The following is a 21,182-nucleotide window of genomic DNA, read 5'->3' on the forward strand; positions in this document are numbered from 1 at the left end:
TTCTTAGAACACATTCAACTTACCAAAGAACAATACGGACAGTGTCCTCAGGACACCCCCATTTTGTTTATTTACGAACATTTCAGGACACCGCAAGTGTTCTTAGAACAGTTTCAGCTTGCTTGCGAACAAAACGGACACATATTGAGTCCTCAGAACACCCCCATTTAGTTTATTTGTGAACATTTCAGGACACTGTGAGTGTTCTTAGAACACATTCAACTTGCCAGCGAACAATACGGACAGCGTCTTCAGGACACCCCCTACGAACATTTCAGGACACCGCAAGTGTTCTTAGAACACATTCAACTTCCCATCGAACAATACGGACAGCGTCCTCAGGACACCCCCATTTTGTTTATGTACGAACATTTCAGGACACCACGAGTGTTCTTAGAACACATTTAACTTGCCGGAGAACAATACGAACAGCGTCTTCAGGACACCCCCTACGAACATTTCAGGACACCGCATGTGTTCTTAGAACACATTCAACTTCCCATCGAACATTACAGACAGTGTCCTCAGGAGACCCCCATTTTGTTTATTTACGAACATTTCAGGACACCACGAGTGTTCTTAGAGCACATTCAACTTCCCATCAAACAATACGGACCGCGTCCTCAGGACACCCCCATTTTGTTTATTTGCAAACATTTCAGGATACCACGAGTGTTCTTAGAACACATTCAACTTCCCATCGAACAATACGGACAGCGTCCTCAGGACACGCCCATTTTGTTTATTTACGAACATTTCAGGACACCACGAGTGTTCTTAGAACACATTTAACTTGCCGGAGAACAATACGAACAGCGTCTTCAGGACACCCCCTACGAACATTTCAGGACACCGCATGTGTTCTTAGAACACTTTAAACTTGACAACGAACAATACAGACAGCGCCCTCAGAACACCCCCATTTTGTTTATTTATGAACATTTCAGGACACCACAAGTGTTCTTAGAACACATTCAACTTGCAAGAGAACAATACGGACAGCGTCCTCAGAACACCCCAATTTTTTTATTTGCGAACATTTCAGGACACCGGGAGTGTTCTTAGAACACATTGAACTTGCCAGCGAACAAAACGGACAGCGTCTTCAGGACACCCCCTACGAACATTTCAGGACACCGCGAGTGTTCTTAGAACACATTCAACTTCCCATCGAACAATACGGACAGCGTCCTCAGGACAACCCCATTTTGTTTATTTACAAACATTTCAGGACACCACGAGTGTTCTTAGAACACATTCAACTTCCCATCGAACAATACGGACAGCGTCCTCAGCACACCCCCATTTTGTTTATTTACGAACATTTCAGGACACCACGAGTGTTCTTAGAACTCATTCAACTTGCCAGAGAACAATACAGACAGTGTCTTCAGGACACCCCCTACGAACATTTCAGGACACCGCGAGTGTTCTTAGAACACTTTCAACTTGACAACGAACAATACGGACAGTGTCCTCAGAACACCCCCATTTTGTTTATTTACGAACATTTCAGGACACCACAAGTGTTCTTAGAACACATTTAACTTCCCATTGAACAATACGGACAGCTTCCTCGGGACACCCCCATTTTGTTTATTTACGAACATTTCAGGACACCACAAATGTTCTTAGAACACATTTAACTTGACAGAGAACAATACGGACATCGTCTTCAGGACACCCACTACGAACATTTCAGGACACCGCAAGTGTTCTTAGAACACTTTAAACTTGACAACGAACAATACGGACAGCGTCCTCAGAACACCCCCATTTTGTTTATTTACGAACATTTCAGGACACCACAAGTGTTCTTAGAACACATTGAACTTGCAAGAGAACAATACGGACAGTGACCTCAGAACACCCCCATTTTGTTTATTTACGAACATTTCAGGACACCACAAGTGTTCTAAGAACACATTCAACTTGCCAGAGAACAATACGGGCAGCGTCCTCAGGACACCCCCATTTTGTTTATTTACGAACATTTCAGAACACCGCGAGTGTTCTTAGAACACATTCACCTTCCCATCGAACATTAAGGACAGCGTCCTCAGGACACCACCATTTTGTTTATTTACGAACATTTCAGGACACCACGAGTGTTCTTAGAACACATTCAACTTCCCATCGAACAATACGGACAGCGTCCTCAGAACACCCCCCTTTTGTTTGTTTACGAACATTTCAAAACACCACAAGTGTTCTTAGAACACATTCAACTTCCCATCGAACAATACGGACAGCGTCCTCAGGACAACCCCATTTCGTTTATTTACAAACATTTCAGGACACCATGAGTGTTCTTAGAACACATTCAACTTCCCATCGAACAATATGGACAGCGTCCTCAGGACACCCCCATTTTGTTTATTTACGAACATTTCAGGACACCACGAGTGTTCTTAGAACTCATTCAACTTGCCAGAGAACAATACAGACAGCGTCTTCAGGACACCCCCTACGAACATTTCAGGACACCACAAGTGTTCTTAGAACACATTTGAGAACAATACGGACAGCGTCTTCAGGACACCCACTACGAACATTTCAGGACACCGCAAGTGTTCTTAGAACACTTTAAACTTGACAACGAACAATACGGACAGCTTCCTCAGAACACCCCCATTTTGTTTATTTACGAACATTTCAGGACACCACAAGTGTTCTTAGAACACATTCAACTTGCAAGAGAACAATACGGACAGTGCCCTCAGAACACCCACATTTTGTTTATTTACGAACATTTCAGGACACCACAAGTGTTTTAAGAACACATTCAACTTGCCAGAGAACAATACGGGCAGCGTCCTCAGGACACCCCCATTTTGTTTATTTACAAACATTTCAGAACACCGCGAGTGTTCTTAGAACACATTCAACTTCCCATCGAACATTACAGACAGCGTCCTCAGGACACCACCATTTTGTTTATTTACGAACATTTCAGGACACCACGAGTGTTCTTAGAACACATTCAACTTCCCATCGAACAAAACGGACAGCGTCCTCAGGACACCCCCATTTTGTTTATTTACGAACATTTCAGGACACCACGAGTGTTCCTAGAACACATTCAACTTCCCATCGAACAATATGGACAGTGTCCTCAGGACACCCCCATTTTGTTTATTTACAAACATTTCAGGTCACCACGAGTGTTCTTAGAACACATTCAACTTCCCATCGAACAATACGGACAGCGTCCTCAGGACACCCCCATTTTGTTTATTTACGAACATTTCAGGACACCACGAGTGTTCTTAGAACACATTTAACTTGCCGGAGAACAATACGAACAGCGTCTTTAGGACACCCCCTACGAACATTTCAGGACACCGCATGTGTTCTAAGAACACTTTAAACTTGACAACGAACAATTAAGACAGCGCCCTCAGAACACCCCCATTTTGTTTATTTATGAACATTTCAGGACACCACAAGTGTTCTTAGAACACATTCAACTTGCAAGAGAACAATACGGACAGCGTCCTCAGAACACCCCCATTTTTTTATTTGCGAACATTTCAGGACACCGGGAGTGTTCTTAGAACACATTGAACTTGCCAGCGAACAAAACGGACAGCGTCTTCAGGACACCCCCTACGAACATTTCAGGACACCGCGAGTGTTCTTAGAACACTTTAAACTTGACAACGAACAATACGGACAGCGTACTCAGAACACCCCCATTTTGTTTATTTACAAACATTTCAGGACACCACAAGTGTTCTTAGAACACATTCAACTTGCAAGAGAACAATACGGACAGTGCCCTCAGAACACCCCCATTTTGTTTATTTACGAACATTTCAGGACACCACAAGTGTTCTAAGAACACATTCGACTTGCCAGAGAACAATACGGGCAGCGTCCTCAGGACACCCCCATTTTGTTTATTTACGAACATTTCAGGACACCACGAGTGTTCTTAGAACACATTCAACTTCCCATCGAACAATACGGACAGCGTCCTCAGAACACCCCCCTTTTGTTTGTTTACGAACATTTCAAAACACCACAAGTGTTCTTAGAACACATTCAACTTCCCATCGAACAATACGGACAGCGTCCTCAGGACAACCCCATTTCGTTTATTTACAAACATTTCAGGACACCATGAGTGTTCTTAGAACACATTCAACTTCCCATCGAACAATATGGACAGCGTCCTCAGGACACCCCCATTTTGTTTATTTACGAACATTTCAGGACACCACGAGTGTTCTTAGAACTCATTCAACTTGCCAGAGAACAATACAGACAGCGTCTTCAGGACACCCCCTACGAACATTTCAGGACACCACAAGTGTTCTTAGAACACATTTGAGAACAATACGGACAGCGTCTTCAGGACACCCACTACGAACATTTCAGGACACCGCAAGTGTTCTTAGAACACTTTAAACTTGACAACGAACAATACGGACAGCTTCCTCAGAACACCCCCATTTTGTTTATTTACGAACATTTCAGGACACCACAAGTGTTCTTAGAACACATTCAACTTGCAAGAGAACAATACGGACAGTGCCCTCAGAACACCCACATTTTGTTTATTTACGAACATTTCAGGACACCACAAGTGTTTTAAGAACACATTCAACTTGCCAGAGAACAATACGGGCAGCGTCCTCAGGACACCCCCATTTTGTTTATTTACAAACATTTCAGAACACCGCGAGTGTTCTTAGAACACATTCAACTTCCCATCGAACATTACAGACAGCGTCCTCAGGACACCACCATTTTGTTTATTTACGAACATTTCAGGACACCACGAGTGTTCTTAGAACACATTCAACTTCCCATCGAACAAAACGGACAGCGTCCTCAGGACACCCCCATTTTGTTTATTTACGAACATTTCAGGACACCACGAGTGTTCCTAGAACACATTCAACTTCCCATCGAACAATGTGGACAGTGTCCTCAGGACACCCCCATTTTGTTTATTTACAAACATTTCAGGTCACCACGAGTGTTCTTAGAACACATTCAACTTCCCATCGAACAATACGGACCGCGTCCTCAGGACACCCCCATTTTGTTTATTTGCAAACATTTCAGGATACCACAAGTGTTCTTAGAACACATTCAACTTCCCATCGAACAATACGGACAGCGTCCTCAGGACACCCCCATTTTGTTTATTTACGAACATTTCAGGACACCACGAGTGTTCTTAGAACACATTTAACTTGCCGGAGAACAATACGAACAGCGTCTTTAGGACACCCCCTACGAACATTTCAGGACACCGCATGTGTTCTAAGAACACTTTAAACTTGACAACGAACAATTAAGACAGCGCCCTCAGAACACCCCCATTTTGTTTATTTATGAACATTTCAGGACACCACAAGTGTTCTTAGAACACATTCAACTTGCAAGAGAACAATACGGACAGCGTCCTCAGAACACCCCCATTTTTTTATTTGCGAACATTTCAGGACACCGGGAGTGTTCTTAGAACACATTGAACTTGCCAGCGAACAAAACGGACAGCGTCTTCAGGACACCCCCTACGAACATTTCAGGACACCGCGAGTGTTCTTAGAACACTTTAAACTTGACAACGAACAATACGGACAGCGTCCTCAGAACACCCCCATTTTGTTTATTTACAAACATTTCAGGACACCACAAGTGTTCTTAGAACACATTCAACTTGCAAGAGAACAATACGGACAGTGCCCTCAGAACACCCCCATTTTGTTTATTTACGAACATTTCAGGACACCACAAGTGTTCTAAGAACACATTCGACTTGCCAGAGAACAATACGGGCAGCGTCCTCAGGACACCCCCATTTTGTTTATTTACGAACATTTCAGGACACCACGAGTGTTCTTAGAACACATTCAACTCCCCATCGAACAATACGGACAGCGTCCTCAGAACACCCCCCTTTTGTTTGTTTACGAACATTTCAAAACACCACAAGTGTTCTTAGAACACATTCAACTTCCCATCGAACAATACGGACAGCGTCCTCAGGACAACCCCATTTCGTTTATTTACAAACATTTCAGGACACCATGAGTGTTCTTAGAACACATTCAACTTCCCATCGAACAATACGGACAGCGTCCTCAGGACAACCCCATTTTGTTTATTTACGAACATTTCAGGACACCACGAGTGTTCTTAGAACACATTCAACTCCCCATCGAACAATACGGACAGCGTCCTCAGAACACCCCCCTTTTGTTTGTTTACGAACATTTCAAAACACCACAAGTGTTCTTAGAACACATTCAACTTCCCATCGAACAATACGGACAGCGTCCTCAGGACAACCCCATTTCGTTTATTTACAAACATTTCAGGACACCATGAGTGTTCTTAGAACACATTCAACTTCCCATCGAACAATACGGACAGCGTCCTCAGGACACCCCCATTTTGTTTATTTACGAACATTTCAGGACACCACGAGTGTTCTTAGAACTCATTCAACTTGCCAGAGAACAATACAGACAGCGTCTTCAGGACACCCCCTACGAACATTTCAGGACACCACAAGTGTTCTTAGAACACATTTAACTTGACAGAGAACAATACGGACAGCGTCTTCAGGACACCCACTACGAACATTTCAGGACACCGCAAGTGTTCTTAGAACACTTTAAACTTGACAACGAACAATACGGACAGCTTCCTCAGAACACCCCCATTTTGTTTATTTACGAACATTTCAGGACACCACAAGTGTTCTTAGAACACATTTAACTTCCCATTGAACAATACGGACAGCGTCCTCGGGACACCCCCATTTTGTTTATTTACAAACATTTCAGGACACCACGAGTGTTCTTAGAACACATTCAACTTCCCATCGAACAAAACGGACAGCGTCCTCAGGACACCCCCATTTTGTTTATTTACGAACATTTCAAGACACCACGAGTGTTAATAGAACACATTCAACTTCCCATCGAACAATATGGACAGTGTCCTCAGGACACCCCCATTTTGTTTATTTACAAACATTTCAGGTCACCACGAGTGTTCTTAGAACACATTCAACTTCCCATCGAACAATACGGACCGCGTCCTCAGGACACCCCCATTTTGTTTATTTGCAAACATTTAAGGATACCACAAGTGTTCTTAGAACACATTCCACTTCCCATCGAACAATACGGACAGCGTCCTCAGGACACCCCCATTTTGTTTATTTACGAACATTTCAGGACACCACGAGTGTTCTTAGAACACATTTAACTTGCCGGAGAACAATACGAACAGCGTCTTTAGGACACCCCCTACGAACATTTCAGGACACCGCATGTGTTCTAAGAACACTTTAAACTTGACAACGAACAATTAAGACAGCGCCCTCAGAACACCCCCATTTTGTTTATTTATGAACATTTCAGGACACCACAAGTGTTCTTAGAACACATTCAACTTGCAAGAGAACAATACGGACAGCGTCCTCAGAACACCCCCATTTTTTTATTTGCAAACATTTCAGGACACCGGGAGTGTTCTTAGAACACATTGAACTTGCCAGCGAACAAAACGGACAGCGTCTTCAGGACACCCCCTACGAACATTTCAGGACACCGCGAGTGTTCTTAGATCACATTCAACTTCCCATCGAACAATACGGACAGCGTCCTCAGGACAACCCCATTTCGTTTATTTACAAACATTTCAGGACACCACGAGTGTTCTTAGAACACATTCAACTTCCCATCGAACAATACGGACAGCGTCCTCAGCACACCCCCATTTTGTTTATTTACGAACATTTCAGGACACCACAAGTGTTCTTAGAACACATTTAACTTGACAGAGAACAATACGCACAGCGTCTTCAGGACACCCACTACGAACATTTCAGGACACCGCAAGTGTTCTTAGAACACTTTAAACTTGACAACGAACAATACGGACAGCGTCCTCAGAACACCCCCATTTTGTTTATTTACGAACATTTCAGGACACCACAAGTGTTCTTAGAACACATTCAACTTGCAAGACAACAATACGGACAGTGCCCTCAGAACACCCCCATTTTGTTTATTTACGAACATTTCAGGACACCACAAGTGTTCTAAGAACACATTCAACTTGCCAGAGAACAATACGGGCAGCGTCCTCAGGACACCCCCATTTTGTTTATTTACGAACATTTCAGGACACCACGAGTGTTCTTAGAACACATTCAACTCCCCATCGAACAATACGGACAGCGTCCTCAGAACACCCCCCTTTTGTTTGTTTACGAACATTTCAAAACACCACAAGTGTTCTTAGAACACATTCAACTTCCCATCGAACAATACGGACAGCGTCCTCAGGACAACCCCATTTCGTTTATTTACAAACATTTCAGGACTCCATGAGTGTTCTTAGAACACATTCAACTTCCCATCGAACAATACGGACAGCGTCCTCAGGACAACCCCATTTCGTTTATTTACGAACATTTCAGGACACCACGAGTGTTCTTAGAACACATTCAACTCCCCATCGAACAATACGGACAGCGTCATCAGAACACCCCCCTTTTGTTTGTTTACGAACATTTCAAAACACCACAAGTGTTCTTAGAACACATTCAACTTCCCATCGAACAATACGGACAGCGTCCTCAGGACAACCCCATTTCGTTTATTTACAAACATTTCAGGACACCATGAGTGTTCTTAGAACACATTCAACTTCCCATCGAACAATACGGACAGCGTCCTCAGGACACCCCCATTTTGTTTATTTACGAACATTTCAGGACACCACGAGTGTTCTTAGAACTCATTCAACTTGCCAGAGAACAATACGGACAGCGTCCTCAGCACACCCCCATTTTGTTTATTTACGAACATTTCAGGACACCACAAGTGTTCTTAGAACACATTTACCTTGACAGAGAACAATACGCACAGCGTCTTCAGGACACCCACTACGAATATTTCAGGACACCGCAAGTGTTCTTAGAACACTTTAAACTTGACAACGAACAATACGGACAGCGTCCTCAGAACACCCCCATTTTGTTTATTTACGAACATTTCAGGACACCACAAGTGTTCTTAGAACACATTCAACTTGCAAGAGAACAATACGGACAGTGCCCTCAGAACACCCCCATTTTGTTTATTTACGAACATTTCAGGACACCACAAGTGTTCTAAGAACACATTCAACTTGCCAGAGAACAATACGGGCAGCGTCCTCAGGACACCCCCATTTTGTTTATTTACGAACATTTCAGGACACCACGAGTGTTCTTAGAACACATTCAACTCCCCATCGAACAATACGGACAGCGTCCTCAGAACACCCCCCTTTTGTTTGTTTACGAACATTTCAAAACACCACAAGTGTTCTTAGAACACATTCAACTTCCCATCGAACAATACGGACAGCGTCCTCAGGACAACCCCATTTCGTTTATTTACAAACATTTCAGGACACCATGAGTGTTCTTAGAACACATTCAACTTCCCATCGAACAATACGGACAGCGTCCTCAGGACAACCCCATTTCGTTTATTTACGAACATTTCAGGACACCACGAGTGTTCTTAGAACACATTCAACTCCCCATCGAACAATACGGACAGCGTCCTCAGAACACCCCCCTTTTGTTTGTTTACGAACATTTCAAAACACCACAAGTGTTCTTAGAACACATTCAACTTCCCATCGAACAATACGGACAGCGTCCTCAGGACAACCCCATTTCGTTTATTTACAAACATTTCAGGACACCATGAGTGTTCTTAGAACACATTCAACTTCCCATCGAACAATACGGACAGCGTCCTCAGGACACCCCCATTTTGTTTATTTACGAACATTTCAGGACACCACGAGTGTTCTTAGAACTCATTCAACTTGCCAGAGAACAATACAGACAGCGTCTTCAGGACACCCCCTACGAACATTTCAGGACTCCACAAGTGTTCTTAGAACACATTTAACTTGACAGAGAACAATACGGACAGCGTCTTCAGGACACCCACTACGAACATTTCAGGACACCGCAAGTGTTCTTAGAACACTTTAAACTTGACAACGAACAATACGGACAGCTTCCTCAGAACACCCCCATTTTGTTTATTTACGAACATTTCAGGACACCACAAGTGTTCTTAGAACACATTCAACTTGCAAGAGAACAATACGGACAGTGCCCTCAGAACACCCCCATTTTGTTTATTTACGAACATTTCAGGACACCACAAGTGTTCTAAGAACACATTCAACTTGCCAGAGAACAATACGGGCAGCGTCCTCAGGACACCCCCATTTTGTTTATTTACAAACATTTCAGAACACCGCGAGTGTTCTTAGAACACATTCACCTTCCCATCGAACATTAAGGACAGCGTCCTCAGGACACCACCATTTTGTTTATTTACGAACATTTCAGGACACCACGAGTGTTCTTAGAACACATTCAACTTCCCATCGAACAATACGGACAGCGTCCTCAGAACACACCCTTTTGTTTGTTTACGTACATTTCAAAACACCACGAGTGTTCTTAGAACACATTCAACTTCCCATCAAACAATACGGACAGCGTCCTCAGGACAACCCCATTTCGTTTATTTACAAACATTTCAGGACACCACGAGTGTTCTTAGAACACATTCAACTTCCCATCGAACAATAGGGACAGCGTCCTCAGGACACCCCCATTTTGTTTATTTATGAACATTTCAGGACACCACGAGTGTTCTTAGAAGTCATTCAACTTGCCAGAGAACAATACAGACAGCGTCTTCAGGAAACCCCCTACGAACATTTCAGGACACCGCGAGTGTTCTTAGAACACTTTAAAATTGACAAAGAACAATACGGACAGCGGCCTCAGAACACCCCCATTTTTTTTATTTGTGAACATTTCAGGGCACTGTGAGTGTTCTTAGAACACATTCAACTTGCCAGCGAACAATACGGACATCGTCTTATGGACACCCCCTACGAACATTTCAGGACACCGCAAGTGTTCTTAGAACACTTTAAATTGACAACGAACAATACGGACAGTGTCCTCAGGACACCCCCATTTTGTTTATATACGAACATTTCAGGACACCACGAGTGTTCTTAGAACACATTCAACTTGCCAGAGAACAATACGGACAGCGTCCTCAGGAGACCCCCATTTTGTTTATTTACGAACATTTCAGGACACCACGAGTGTTCTTAGAACACATTCAACTTCCCATCAAACAATATGAACAGTGTCCTCAGGACACCCCCATTTTGTTTATTTACAAACATTTCAGCTCACCACGAGTGTTCTTAGAACACATTCAACTTCCCATCGAACAATACAGACCGTGTCCTCAGGACACCCCCGTTTTGTTTATTTACAAACATTTCAGGATACCATGAGTGTTCTTAGAACACATTCAACTTCCCATCGAACAATAAAGACAGCGTCCTCAGGACACCCCCATTTTGTTTATTTACGAACATTTCAAGACACCACCACTGTTCTTAGAACACATTCAACTTACCAGAGAACAATACGGACAGCGTCCTCAGGACACCCCCATTTTGTTTATATACGAACATTTCAGGACACCACGAGTGTTCTTAGAACACATTCAACTTGCCAGAGAACAATACCGACAGCGTCCTCAGGACACCCCCATTTTGTTTATTTACAAACATTTCAGAACACCGCGAGTGTTATTAGAACACATTCAACTTCCCATTGAACATTACAGACAGTGTCCTCAGGAGACCCCCATTTTGTTTATTTACGAACATTTCAGGACACCACGAGTGTTCTTAGAACACATTCAACTTCCCATCGAACAAAACGGACAGCGTCCTCAGGACACCCCCATTTTGTTTATTTACGAACATTTCAAGACACCACGAGTGTTCCTAGAACACATTCAACTTCCCATCGAACAATATGGACAGTGTCCTCAGGACACCCCCATTTTGTTTATTTACAAACATTTCAGGTCACCACGAGTGTTCTTAGAACACATTCAACTTCCCATCGAACAATACAGACTGCGTCCTCAGGACACCCCCATTTTGTTTATTTGCAAACATTTCAGGATACCACGAGTGTTCTTAGAACACATTCAACTTCCCATCGAACAATACGGACAGCGTCCTCAGGACACCCCCATTTTGTTTATTTACGAACATTTCAGGACACCACGAGTGTTCTTAGAACACATTTAACTTGCCGGAGAACAATACGAACATCGTCTTTAGGACACCCCCTACGAACATTTCAGGACACCGCATGTGTTCTTAGAACACTTTAAACTTGACAACGAACAATACAGACAGCACCCTCAGAACACCCCCATTTTGTTTATTTATGAACATTTCAGGACACCACAAGTGTTCTTAGAACACATTCAACTTGCAAGAGAACAATACGGACAGCGTCCTCAGAACACCCCCATTTTTTTATTTGCGAACATTTCAGGACACCGGGAGTGTTCTTAGAACACATTGAACTTGCCAGCGAACAAAACGGACAGCGTCTTCAGGACACCCCCTACGAACATTTCAGGACACCGCGAGCGTTCTTAGATCACATTCAACTTCCCATCGAACAATACGGACAGCGTCCTCAGGACAACCCCATTTCGTTTATTTACAAACATTTCAGGACACCACGAGTGTTCTTAGAACACATTCAACTTCCCATCGAACAATACGGACAGCGTCCTCAGCACACCCCCATTTTGTTTATTTACGAACATTTCAGGACACCACGAGTGTTCTTAGAACTCATTCAACTTGCCAGAGAACAATACAGACAGCGTCTTCAGGACACCCCCTACGAACATTTCAGGACAACGCGAGTGTTCTTAGAACACTTTCAACTTGACAACGAACAATACGGACAGCGTCCTCAGAACACCCCCATTTTGTTTATTTACGAACATTTCAGGACACCACAAGTGTTCTTAGAACACATTTAACTTCCCATTGAACAATACGGACAGCGTCCTCGGGACACCCCCATTTTGTTTATTTACGAACATTTCAGGACACTACAAGTGTTCTTAGAACACATTTAACTTCCCATTGAACAATACGGACAGCGTCCTCAGGACACCCCCATATTGTTTATGTACGAACATTTCGGGACACCACAAGTGTTCTTAGAACACATTTAACTTGACAGAGCACAATACGGACAACGTCTTCAGGACACCCACTACAAACATTTCAGGACACCGCAAGCGTTCTTAGAACACTTTAAAATTGACAACGAACAATACGGACAGCGTCCTCAGGACACCCCCATTTTGTTTATATACGAACATTTCAGGACACCACGAGTGTTCTTAGAACACATTCAACTTGCCAGAGAACAATACGGACAGCGTCCTCAGGACATCCCCATTTTGTTTATTTACGAACATTTCAGAACACCGCAAGTGTTCTTAGAACACATTCAACTTGCCAGAGAACAATACGGGCAGCGTCCTCAGGACAACCCCATTTCGTTTATTTACAAACATTTCAGGACACCATGAGTGTTCTTAGAACACATTCAACTTCCCATCGAACAATACGGACAGCGTCCTCAGGACACCCCCATTTTGTTTATTTACGAACATTTCAGGACACCACGAGTGTTCTTAGAACACATTCAACTTCCCATCGAACAATACGGACAGCGTCCTCAGAACACACCCTTTTGTTTGTTTACGTACATTTCAAAACACCACGAGTGTTCTTAGAACACATTCAACTTCCCATCAAACAATACGGACAGCGTGCTCAGGACAACCCCATTTCGTTTATTTACAAACATTTCAGGACACCACAAGTGTTCTTAGAACACATTGAACTTGCCAGCGAACAATACGGACAGCGTCCTCAGGACACTCCCTACGAACATTTCAGGACACCGCGAGTGTTCTTAGATCACTTTCAACTTGACAAAGAACCATACGGACAGCGTCCTCAGAACACCCCCATTTTGTTTATTTACGAACATTTCAGGACACCACAAGTGTTCTTAGAACACATTTAACTTCCCATTGAACAATACGGACAGCGTCCTCAGGACACTCCCATTTTGTTTATTTACGAACATTTCAGGACAGCACGAGTGTTCTTAGAACACATTTAAATTGACAGAGAACAATACGGACAGCATCTTCAGGACACCCACTACGAACATTTCAGGACACCGCAAGTGTTCTTAGAACACTTTCAACTTGACAACGAACAATACGGACAGCGTCCTCAGAACACCCCCATTTTGTTTATTTACGAACATTTCAGGACACCACAAGTGTTCTTAGAACACATTTAACTTCCCATTTAACAATACGGACAGCGTCCTCGGGACACCCCCATTTTGTTTATTTACGAACATTTCAGGACACTACAAGTGTTCTTAGAACACATTTAACTTCCCATTGAACAATACGGACAGCGTCCTCAGGACACCCCCATATTGTTTATGTACGAACATTTCGGGACACCACAAGTGTTCTTAGAACACATTTAACTTGACAGAGCACAATACGGACAACGTCTTCAGGACACCCACTACAAACATTTCAGGACACCGCAAGTGTTCTTAGAACACTTTAAAATTGACAACGAACAATACGGACAGCGTCCTCAGGACACCCCCATTTTGTTTATATACGAACATTTCAGGACACCACGAGTGTTCTTAGAACACATTCAACTTGCCAGAGAACAATACGGACAGCGTCCTCAGGACATCCCCATTTTGTTTATTTACGAACATTTCAGAACACCGCAAGTGTTCTTAGAACACATTCAACTTGCCAGAGAACAATACGGGCAGCGTCCTCAGGACAACCCCATTTCGTTTATTTACAAACATTTCAGGACACCATGAGTGTTCTTAGAACACATTCAACTTCCCATCGAACAATACGGACAGCGTCCTCAGGACACCCCCATTTTGTTTATTTACGAACATTTCAGGACACCACGAGTGTTCTTAGAACACATTCAACTTCCCATCGAACAATACGGACAGCGTCCTCAGAACACACCCTTTTGTTTGTTTACGTACATTTCAAAACACCACGAGTGTTCTTAGAACACATTCAACTTCCCATCAAACAATACGGACAGCGTGCTCAGGACAACCCCATTTCGTTTATTTACAAACATTTCAGGACACCACAAGTGTTCTTAGAACACATTGAACTTGCCAGCGAACAATACGGACAGCGTCCTCAGGACACTCCCTACGAACATTTCAGGACACCGCGAGTGTTCTTAGATCACTTTCAACTTGACAAAGAACCATACGGACAGCGTCCTCAGAACACCCCCATTTTGTTTATTTACGAACATTTCAGGACACCACAAGTGTTCTTAGAACACATTTAACTTCCCATTGAACAATACGGACAGCGTCCTCAGGACACTCCCATTTTGTTTATTTACGAACATTTCAGGACAGCACGAGTGTTCTTAGAACACATTTAAATTGACAGAGAACAATACGGACAGCATCTTCAGGACACCCACTACGAACATTTCAGGACACCGCAAGTGTTCGTAGAACACTTTAAACTTGACAACGAACAATACGGACAGCGTCCTCAGAACACCCCCATTTTTTTATTTGCGAACATTTCAGGACACCGCAAGTGTTCTTAGAACACATAGAACTTGCCAGCGAACAAAACGGACGGCGTCTTCAGGACACCACCTACGAACATTTCAGGACACCGCGAGTGTTCTTAGATCACATTTAAATTGACAGAGAACAATACGGGCAGCGTCCTCAGGACAACCCCATTTCGTTTATTTACAAACATTTCAGGACACCATGAGTGTTCTTAGAACACATTCAACTTCCCATCGAACAATACGGACAGCGTCCTCAGGACACCCCCATTTTGTTTATTTACGAACATTTCAGGACACCACGAGTGTTCTTAGAACACATTCAACTTCCCATCGAACAATACGGACAGCGTCCTCAGAACACACCCTTTTGTTTATTTACGAACATTTCAAGACACCACGAGTGTTCCTAGAACACATTCAACTTCCCATCGAACAATATGGACAGTGTCCTCAGGACACCCCCATTTTGTTTATTTACAAACATTTCAGGTCACCACGAGTGTTCTTAGAACACATTCAACTTCCCATCGAACAATACAGACCGCGTCCTCAGGACACCCCCATTTTGTTTATTTGCAAACATTTCAGGATACCACGAGTGTTCTTAGAACACATTCAACTTCCCATCGAACAATACGGACAGCGTCCTCAGGACACCCCCATTTTGTTTATTTACGAACATTTCAGGACACCACGAGTGTTCTTAGAACACATTTAACTTGCCGGAGCACAATACGAACATCGTCTTTAGGACACCCCCTACGAACATTTCAGGACACCGCATGTGTTCTTAGAACACTTTAAACTTGACAACGAACAATACAGACAGCACCCTCAGAACACCCCCATTTTGTTTATTTATGAACATTTCAGGACACCACAAGTGTTCTTAGAACACATTCAACTTGCAAGAGAACAATACGGACAGCGTCCTCAGAACACCCCCATTTTTTTATTTGCGAACATTTCAGGACACCGGGAGTGTTCTTAGAACACATTGAACTTGCCAGCGAACAAAACGGACAGCGTCTTCAGGACACCCCCTACGAACATTTCAGGACACCGCGAGCGTTCTTAGATCACATTCAACTTCCCATCGAACAATACGGACAGCGTCCTCAGGACAACCCCATTTCGTTTATTTACAAACATTTCAGGACACCACGAGTGTTCTTAGAACACATTCAACTTCCCATCGAACAATACGGACAGCGTCCTCAGCACACCCCCATTTTGTTTATTTACGAACATTTCAGGACACCACGAGTGTTCTTAGAACTCATTCAACTTGCCAGAGAACAATACAGACAGCGTCTTCAGGACACCCCCTACGAACATTTCAGGACAACGCGAGTGTTCTTAGAACACTTTCAACTTGACAACGAACAATACGGACAGCGTCCTCAGAACACCCCCATTTTGTTTATTTACGAACATTTCAGGACACCACAAGTGTTCTTAGAACACATTTAACTTCCCATTGAACAATACGGACAGCGTCCTCGGGACACCCCCATTTTGTTTATTTACGAACATTTCAGGACACTACAAGTGTTCTTAGAACACATTTAACTTCCCATTGAACAATACGGACAGCGTCCTCAGGACACCCCCATATTGTTTATGTACGAACATTTCGGGACACCACAAGTGTTCTTAGAACACATTTAACTTGACAGAGCACAATACGGACAACGTCTTCAGGACACCCACTACAAACATTTCAGGACACCGCAAGCGTTCTTAGAACACTTTAAAATTGACAACGAACAATACGGACAGCGTCCTCAGGACACCCCCATTTTGTTTATATACGAACATTTCAGGACACCACGAGTGTTCTTAGAACACATTCAACTTGCCAGAGAACAATACGGACAGCGTCCTCAGGACATCCCCATTTTGTTTATTTACGAACATTTCAGAACACCGCAAGTGTTCTTAGAACACATTCAACTTGCCAGAGAACAATACGGGCAGCGTCCTCAGGACAACCCCATTTCGTTTATTTACAAACATTTCAGGACACCATGAGTGTTCTTAGAACACATTCAACTTCCCATCGAACAATACGGACAGCGTCCTCAGGACACCCCCATTTTGTTTATTTACGAACATTTCAGGACACCACGAGTGTTCTTAGAACACATTCAACTTCCCATCGAACAATACGGACAGCGTCCTCAGAACACACCCTTTTGTTTGTTTACGTACATTTCAAAACACCACGAGTGTTCTTAGAACACATTCAACTTCCCATCAAACAATACGGACAGCGTGCTCAGGACAACCCCATTTCGTTTATTTACAAACATTTCAGGACACCACAAGTGTTCTTAGAACACATTGAACTTGCCAGCGAACAATACGGACAGCGTCCTCAGGACACTCCCTACGAACATTTCAGGACACCGCGAGTGTTCTTAGATCACTTTCAACTTGACAAAGAACCATACGGACAGCGTCCTCAGAACACCCCCATTTTGTTTATTTACGAACATTTCAGGACACCACAAGTGTTCTTAGAACACATTTAACTTCCCATTGAACAATACGGACAGCGTCCTCAGGACACTCCCATTTTGTTTATTTACGAACATTTCAGGACAGCACGAGTGTTCTTAGAACACATTTAAATTGACAGAGAACAATACGGACAGCATCTTCAGGACACCCACTACGAACATTTCAGGACACCGCAAGTGTTCTTAGAACACTTTCAACTTGACAACGAACAATACGGACAGCGTCCTCAGAACACCCCCATTTTGTTTATTTACGAACATTTCAGGACACCACAAGTGTTCTTAGAACACATTTAACTTCCCATTGAACAATACGGACAGCGTCCTCGGGACACCCCCATTTTGTTTATTTACGAACATTTCAGGACACTACAAGTGTTCTTAGAACACATTTAACTTCCCATTGAACAATACGGACAGCGTCCTCAGGACACCCCCATATTGTTTATGTACGAACATTTCGGGACACCACAAGTGTTCTTAGAACACATTTAACTTGACAGAGCACAATACGTACAACGTCTTCAGGACACCCACTACAAACATTTCAGGACACCGCAAGTGTTCTTAGAACACTTTAAAATTGACAACGAACAATACGGACAGCGTCCTCAGGACACCCCCATTTTGTTTATATACGAACATTTCAGGACACCACGAGTGTTCTTAGAACACATTCAACTTGCCAGAGAACAATACGGACAGCGTCCTCAGGACATCCCCATTTTGTTTATTTACGAACATTTCAGAACACCGCAAGTGTTCTTAGAACACATTCAACTTGCCAGAGAACAATACGGGCAGCGTCCTCAGGACAACCCCATTTCGTTTATTTACAAACATTTCAGGACACCATGAGTGTTCTTAGAACACATTCAACTTCCCATCGAACAATACGGACAGCGTCCTCAGGACACCCCCATTTTGTTTATTTACGAACATTTCAGGACACCACGAGTGTTCTTAGAACACATTCAACTTCCCATCGAACAATACGGACAGCGTCCTCAGAACACACCCTTTTGTTTGTTTACGTACATTTCGAAACACCACGAGTGTTCTTAGAACACATTCAACTTCCCATCAAACAATACGGACAGCGTGCTCAGGACAACCCCATTTCGTTTATTTACAAACATTTCAGGACACCACAAGTGTTCTTAGAACACATTGAACTTGCCAGCGAACAATACGGACAGCGTCCTCAGGACACTCCCTACGAACATTTCAGGACACCGCGAGTGTTCTTAGATCACTTTCAACTTGACAAAGAACCATACGGACAGCGTCCTCAGAACACCCCCATTTTGTTTATTTACGAACATTTCAGGACACCACAAGTGTTCTTAGAACACATTTAACTTCCCATTGAACAATACGGACAGCGTCCTCAGGACACTCCCATTTTGTTTATTTACGAACATTTCAGGACAGCACGAGTGTTCTTAGAACACATTTAAATTGACAGAGAACAATACGGACAGCATCTTCAGGACACCCACTACGAACATTTCAGGACACCGCAAGTGTTCGTAGAACACTTTAAACTTGACAACGAACAATACGGACAGCGTCCTCAGAACACCCCCATTTTGTTTATTTATGAACATTTCAGGACACCACAAGTGTTCTTAGAACACATTCAACTTGCAAGAGAACAATACGGACAGCGTCCTCAGAACACCCCCATTTTTTTATTTGCGAACATTTCAGGACACCGCAAGTGTTCTTAGAACACATAGAACTTGCCAGCGAACAAAACGGACGGCGTCTTCAGGACACCACCTACGAACATTTCAGGACACCGCGAGTGTTCTTAGATCACATTTAAATTGACAGAGAACAATATGGACAGCATCTTCAGGACACCCACTACGAACATTTCAGGACACCGCAAGTGTTCGTAGAACACTTTAAACTTGACAACGAACAATACGGACAGCGTCCTCAGGACACCCCCATATTGTTTATTTACGAACATTTCAGGACACCACAAGTGTTCTTAGAACACATTTAACTTGACAGAGCACAATACGGACAACGTCTTCAGGACACCCACTACGAACATTTCAGGACACCGCAAGTGTTCTTAGAACACTTTAAAATTGACAACGAACAATACGGACAGCGTCCTCAGGACACCACCATTTTGTTTATATACGAACATTTCAGGACACCACGAGTGTTCTTAGAACACATTCAACTTGCCAGAGAACAATACGGACAGCGTCCTCAGGACACCCCCATTTTGTTTATTTACGAACATTTCAGAACACCGCAAGTGTTCTTAGAACACATTCAACTTGCCAGAGAACAATACGGGCAGCGTCCTCAGGACAACCCCATTTCGTTTATTTACAAACATTTCAGGACACCATGAGTGTTCTTAGAACACATTCAACTTCCCATCGAACAATACGGACAGCGTCCTCAGGACACCCCCATTTTGTTTATTTACGAACATTTCAGGACACCACGAGTGTTCTTAGAACACATTCAACTTCCCATCGAACAATACGGACAGCGTCCTCAGAACACACCCTTTTGTTTGATTACGTACATTTCAAAACACCACGAGTGTTCTTAGAACACATTCAACTTCCCATCAAACAATACGGACAGCATGCTCAGGACAACCCCATTTCGTTTATTTACAAACATTTCAGGACACCACAAGTGTTCTTAGAACACATTGAACTTGCCAGCGAACAATACGGACAGCGTCCTCAGGACACTCCCTACGAACATTTCAGGACACCGCAAGTGTTCTTAGATCACTTTCAACTTGACAAAGAACCATACGGACAGCGTCCTCAGAACACCCCCATTTTGTTTATTTACGAACATTTCAGGACACCACAAGTGTTCTTAGAACCCATTTAACTTCCCATTGAACAATACGGACAGCGTCCTCAGGACACTCCCATTTTGTTTATTTACGAACATTTCAGGACAGCACGAGTGTTCTTAGAACACATTTAAATTGACAAAGAACAATACGGACAGCATCTTCAGGACACCCACTACGAACATTTCAGGACACCGCAAGTGTTCGTA

The sequence above is a fragment of the Ambystoma mexicanum genome, chromosome 6q (genome assembly GCF_040938575.1).
Source record: "Ambystoma mexicanum isolate Mex_15411 chromosome 6q, UKY_AmexF1_1, whole genome shotgun sequence".
NCBI classification, from domain to species: domain Eukaryota; kingdom Metazoa; phylum Chordata; class Amphibia; order Caudata; family Ambystomatidae; genus Ambystoma; species Ambystoma mexicanum.